This window comes from Chlamydotis macqueenii, chromosome 3, assembly GCF_036417535.1.
Source record: "Chlamydotis macqueenii isolate bChlMac1 chromosome 3, bChlMac1.mat, whole genome shotgun sequence".
NCBI lineage: Eukaryota > Metazoa > Chordata > Aves > Otidiformes > Otididae > Chlamydotis > Chlamydotis macqueenii.
In genome coordinates this window covers 98,194,610-98,201,092 of record NC_141558.1, presented here as the reverse complement: position 1 = coordinate 98,201,092, position 6,483 = coordinate 98,194,610, and positions in this window count along the sequence as shown.

Genomic DNA, 6,483 nt, shown 5'->3' with positions numbered 1-6,483 from the left:
CCAGAAACCTCTCTCTGTGCTTGGAGTTGAACGACAGTGCTAATCTTCTGACTGCTGGAAGTGTGTGTGTAGCAGCTTTTCAGTCTCAGTGCAGGATCAGGCATTTTGAAAAAAATCAGTATGGGAGACGGTTGTATTGCTGATACTTTGTGCTATGCAGGTCTGTAGAGAGACCTTCCCCTTCAGATCTGTTGAACTGGTACTGCTCATCAGACTAAACTTTGTATTCTTCAACCTGCAGTAATCTCTATGGTTGTTTCGAGTGGTTCTGCTCGATTCTGTAGATCCTAGTCCATTTCACATTGTGAAATGACTGCTCTTGTATCATAGCGAAGTATCGAAGTGCTTGGCTGAATGCCTGTGTGAATACCAAGGAAGGATATGGCTCCCCAGTGTTCACTGGAACTCATTTTGCTGTTTGTTGCCATATGTCCTGAGCAGTGTTTAGATTTAGAGCAGCCAGACTTCTGGCCCTGAAACAGAGCAAACAGCAACCAAAAGGAGGGGGGGAAAAATAAATAAATAAAGGTGAGAGGGGCAGAGAATAAAGTTTCCCTTTAACATCTTACTTCTACAGTGGAATTGGGCTTTTTATTATTTGGGTTGTTCTGAATATTTTGCATACAGAAGTGACAAGAGTAAAGAGACTTAGGAAGCAAATTCTATTACACATACATAGGCTAAAAGCTGTAAAAGTGATTTCTGAGATGTTGGAAAAATTATATCACTGATGATGCACTTCAAACCTATAAACTTATGTATTGTGTGGACAGTTTTTGGTGTCCACAGAATGTAAATGTTTGAAGGGAGGAAGCTAGGAAATAATCTAGACTATACAAAATGTCCGCAATTGATTGACAGACTGAATTTCAAGAAGGAAAGTATGAGTGGGAGGAAGGAATACATCAAGTCTAGCAAAATTTGAACCATAATCTCTGTTAATGGTGTATTTCAGAAATAAGTCTGTATTTGCATAGACTCTCCCTTCCCTTTTCTATTTTAAATATATATCATAAAAAAAACCACAAAAACATTTAAGTTGACATAGCTAAGCACTCAGGTATTAGTAAGTGTCATAGCAGGGACTGTTGCAGCTTGTGAGTCTGCATGTAACGCAGTCTCAGTCGTGTAACTGGTTACTCCTTCCCCTGCAAAGCTCTGCTCACTCCGTGCGCCTCCTGGACGCTGCGCAGTGCTCCAGGCACTGCATGGTATAAGGTAGTGGCTAACAGGAGATGCTCAGAGAAGGAGGACAGATAGACAGTGATCCTTCCCTGTCTTCACAGTTACTGTTTGTTGGTTTTGGGCTTGGTGGTTTTTTTTTGTTTGTTTTTTTTTTTTTTTTTTAGTAGACCTGCAGAGCTGCAGGCTACATGTCTGCGCTATCTGCTGATGGATTTAGTTTCCATTTATTTTTCTCTCATCCCTTTAATTAGTTATATACTTGTAGCTTCCATAGTTTGCTGCACCTTGATTTTATGAGAGGGGGAAAGTACTTCCTTGTTTTTGACATCCATTATCTGATAATTTCATTCTGTTCCTTAACATCTTGAATTGATTACGGCAGGGAACAGCAAAATACGCTTTCAAAAGGTGTCAGGTAGTCCAGGCCACAGTAAATATCAACAAAGCTGAGGTACAAGTCTATGCTTAGTCATTGCATACTGAAGAAAGGAAAGAGTATTTGCTCTAATAAACAAACTGCTACGCCCATTCACAGGTCTATGTTAAAGTTGCCCTTCCCACTTTTAATACAGGCATGTCCTCAGCGGCGTGCTGCCACGCCGTTCAGTCTAAACATCTTAACTTCCCGGACGGTGAAGTTCATCCTATTTCTCCCCACTCTGGTTCTTTCTTTAAAAAAAAAAAAGTTGTCTCTTGCAAGTGTCTTAAGTCTGAAAACATTTTACAGAAAAGATATTTCCATTAACAGATCCTTTGGATTTGCCAAGAAAAATAAAAAGGACTTCAGGCCATTTTGTTAACCTTGTGTCAACTGTGGCTGACTGTGAGTCCTCCAGGCTCAGTGGGTTCTTCAACAAAGTCCTGAAATGGCCTTCCTTCTGAGCGGTGTTTAGTTGCTCATGGTGAGCCAGGCTCTAAAACTGTACCATTACAGGACACCAATGTGACAGTTAAATTAATTGCCTGGATGTCCCTCGCCAAACATGACCTTGTTATGCTGCGCGTTAGCTATGGAGGGTTTTTTTAAGTGCTGGATAAGAGCCCAAATTGCCTGAAATAACTCAACAATGCTCATCATGCTCAGTGTATTTCAAAATACACTGGTAACATTTGTCTCTGGACTGGTAATCTTTTTTAACAATTTTAAACATGCATCTGGCTTTCTGCTTCCTGGACACGGCTGCACAACAGCACTGAGCAGCAGTTACACAGAGGAGGTGGTGTGTTCTCCAAAGTGCCCAGGTTAAGACAAGGCATTATCCACCACGTTTGTCCTCCTCAAGAAATGTTCTCTTGGGATGGTGAAACTTTTGAACAAGGCAGCTGTGGAAGCTATTTGTGTAACTTGATATCGGAGGTGTTACTCTGTAACTAAAACATGCATCCCCTTTTCAACAGGAGAAGGGATCAGCAGCATTAAGCTGAGGGTTAGACACTAAGACTTCAGAGCCTCACTTGCTTTATCAGTAGCCTTGCTTTCCTACTTGATCCAAATCTTTGCCATTTGTTTAGGGTAAAATTGTCTTCTTTTTGCACAAGTTTGTGATTTTCAGTGAAGTTATGATCTTCTGTTTATGACAAGCCTGATAACAAAAATATTTTAGCATATACAGCCAGGGAGGGGATCAGCCAAGAACAGAACTTGATGGTATTTGGTGCTGTACGAGCATATCAGCAGATGGATGGTGCTCCTCTGACACAGCCTGAGAGCAGGAGGAGGAAACAATCTGAATCCCACTACCCCGCCATCGAAGGGAGAGAATGTACCAGAATCACTACCCCAGCTCTGAAGAAAGGGATGGGAGATGGCACAGAAGTTATGAGTGTCTCGGGAAGTTCCTAAAAGTGATGGATAGAGGAGAGATAGGTGGACACTAAGGGGGAACAAGGCTGCTAGATAACAAACCACTTGCCAGAAGCAGTTTCTTCATCTCTGGACAGCAGTGATCGTACCTGTCCGCTCTGACGTCTGCCTCAGGCCAGCCCTGGACCTGGCTCTGCAATAGCTGGTGATGCTTCATGGTTCACGGAGAGGGTAAGGGCAGAAACTGCCGTGTGCTTGCTGCTGTGATAAACTGGGGTCACGCTGTAAGACAACCCCAGGCAAACTAGTGCCGACCGCCTCTGGAGGGCTGCCATTTATCTGGCATCCAGAAAAGCACTGCAAAACTCTGCAATGACAACTCGCCCTTTAGAACTAGCACAGATCCTTCTGGAGCTGCGTGTAGTTCAATGCTAGAAAGCAGCCAAGCCCAAACTATTAGCTCAGATATCCCGAGGTCTGGAGTGGCGAGCACACACGTGACTTCATAGTATTTTAGGTTAACACATCACAACTTCAGCCTATTGCTGGAGTTGAAACAACGCGTGTTTGCACAGCTTTTGCTCTTTTTTTTTTTTTCTTTTTTTTTTTTTTTGTATTGGTGAGCAGCTTACCTGGAGACTTATGTGCTGGACTGCTGTTGATTTTGCCATTCTTGCTTAAGGCAATAGCAGAGCAATCTGCATGTGGTAAACAAACTGGAAAACAAACTAAAATAGCCAGAATATTAGACACTCTCTTCCCTCCTGGCAACTCCACTCCACTAGTGCAAATATTTCATGACCACTTAGGATGACTGTATAACCATCTGTGAGTTTGGTGTTTGTTGTGTTTTTTAATGCTATTTTTTTTTCTCCCCAGAAGAAAAGCCTAAACCAAACTAGAACATAAAGCTCTGCTGCATCTAAACTTCTCCTCACCTTCGCCAGTCAGATCTCCTCACCAGGGAGGAGGCAGGGGGTGGTTGGCTTTCTCTTCTCTTTTAAAAAATTATTTATCCATAATTATCTATTACTTCTTCAAAGTCTCTCAAGAGAAACCATCCTGCACTCTCCAACAGCCCTCATGCTGTGGCCAGCGTAGCAAACACACCACTGCAGAGAACCTGCCTTCCTGAAGCACAGTTGTGTCCGTATGGATTGTTTTATTGTGAGCAGATGGTGCTTCTTACCTGCAACATTTTCTTGAGCGATCATCTCCTGCGTCTCGGTGACATCTATATGCAGGGATGGCTGAGCTGCTCGAGCTGCATGTGCTCCTGCGCTCCTCTGGCTGGGATGCACAGTGCACCTGGCAGTGGGAACAGCATGCTTCAATCAGGTCTAATTTCATGGTGGAGATGTTTCAGTTGCCTTCAAATGGCACCACAAAAGAATTTTCATTGTGGGATTTCAACGCATTGTGTTGGTTTTGTATTGCTTACTTTGCTCGATGTCCTGCAGCACCCGGTTGTTTCTCCTTGCAGGTGCGGACCAGGCTACAAAACTATTTTGGCATCAAGCAATAACTGAATATAAATCCAGCATTTGCAGTTTTATCTACAACATGCAACCCCATCAGCTTTCACACGCCCAACCAGACAACCTGGGGCCAGCACAGGCTGGGCAGGACAGCCTGCGGCAGCTGCGGCTCTTCTGGAAGACAAAAACCCACGCCTCTGCGCACTTTCCTGAGCGTGCCCTTCTCGCAGTGCTTGCCCCTGCCTCCCTTTCTCCCCTGTATCTGTCCCTGTGTTCACAGGGTTTCCCCTCCACACCTTCCTGCACCCCGCAGAGGAAGGGGGCCTAGGCTGCGGCAGGCCTGGCAAGAGCCCTCGGTATTGCACCCGGGTGGAGGTTTGCTGTCCGTACCGCATCGCAGACCCCCCTTAATTCCCAGCCCCTGGAGGGGTGGGGTTGCCAGCGTCAGGCTAAAGTGGGGGACATGGGGTGGCCCCTCAGCCACAGGGAATGGTGGCCAGGCAGCACCACGGTGCACAACCTGCAATGGCGTGCGGCTCCTCCCAGACCACAACAGGCTCAAATAACCACCACCCCCCCACCCCTTATAATATCCTACTTCATTGGGCCTTTCCCCCTTTCACGGGCTATCTCGCATCGTTTCGCTCCAAAAAGCCCCTCTGGCTCGGGAAACGCAGGTTTGGTCGGGCTAAGGGTGCCGACCGGCCCCACCCTCGCCCACTGGAGGTGGCAATGCGCGACGCTGCCTCTTCAAACGGGGGGCAAATTATGCAGAAACATGGAAACCACCCTAAAACTGGGGGCAGAGAGGAGTTCAGGTCAAAATTTCTTTGCCCTGTGAGGCAAGGGCGGACGGCGAGGCCGAGATCGCCTTCCCTACAGCTGACACAGGCGGCTGGGTTCGGCTCGCTCGGAACGGCTCGGCACGGCACGGCACGGCTCGGAACGGCTCGGCTCGGCTCGGCACAGCACGGCTCCGCTCGGGTCAGGTCGGCTCTACTCGGCTCGGCTCCGCTCGGGGCTGGGCTCGGCTCGGCTGGGCTCGGCTCGGCGCCGCCCTGCCCCCTGGCGGGGCGCGGAGGGGAAGGCGCGGCCAGCGGCCAGCCCCTAACGGAAACGTTGCTCACCGGCAGCCATGGGCTCGCCTCAGCCTGGGCGCCGAAAGGAGGGAAAACAAACATGTCAGGTGGGGCTGCCGTTCCGCTGCCCTCGCAGCGTGGGTCTCAAGACGTTTCAGCCGTCACCCGAGGGCTGCGAGGAAGATTTATGTTAATTTACTCCAATATCAAAGGAAACCGCTCCGGCAAGGGGGCGATTTTCCCAGGATGAGGCTCCCTCCATCTCTCAGCACGCTCGCTGTCTGTGCCAGCCCCTTCATTTCCCTAAGTACTGGGAATCTGACTGTATCATCTGTGGCAAGGAAAGACCGCATTCATGTTTTCTCCTGACCTTTTAATACTGTTTCACTCGTTCGCAGGCTTTAGAGCGTGGTTGTTCAAACGGTGCTCTTGCCAACAAACTCTGGTGAGCCGCCGTTAACTACTTCACAAAGCAGCTGGACTCAAAATTTTAAAATTTTAAAAGTAAAGCGTAGGTTTATATCGGGCACCCCACACCAGGAGAGCAGGGTCTGTTCCCTGCTCTGGCTCCCAGCACTGCACAGCCTCAGGAAACCCACGTCCCTGGTGACTCGGCTTCTTTTGCTTAAATCGGAGCAGCAGATTCTTAGGAAAATGGCAAACAAAATCGTAACAATGCAGGGCTGTTTGTACGATCCCGTAGCCTCCAGTCCGAGCAAGGGCACCCAAGCCCAGTCCATACAGATCTGGCAGCCTGAACACAGGGGTCGGGCCCGTGCTGCCTCTGAAAGGCTGGAAATTTTCTCTTGTCCGGACCGAGACCAAGCCCACGGGACAGGGGCAGGATGCGCTGTGGACGCAGGCCACCTGAGATGGCCTCCCCTGGCGTCAGCCACTCCGGGGAAGGGGGCAAACTCCCTCCCTGGGGTGCCCCTCC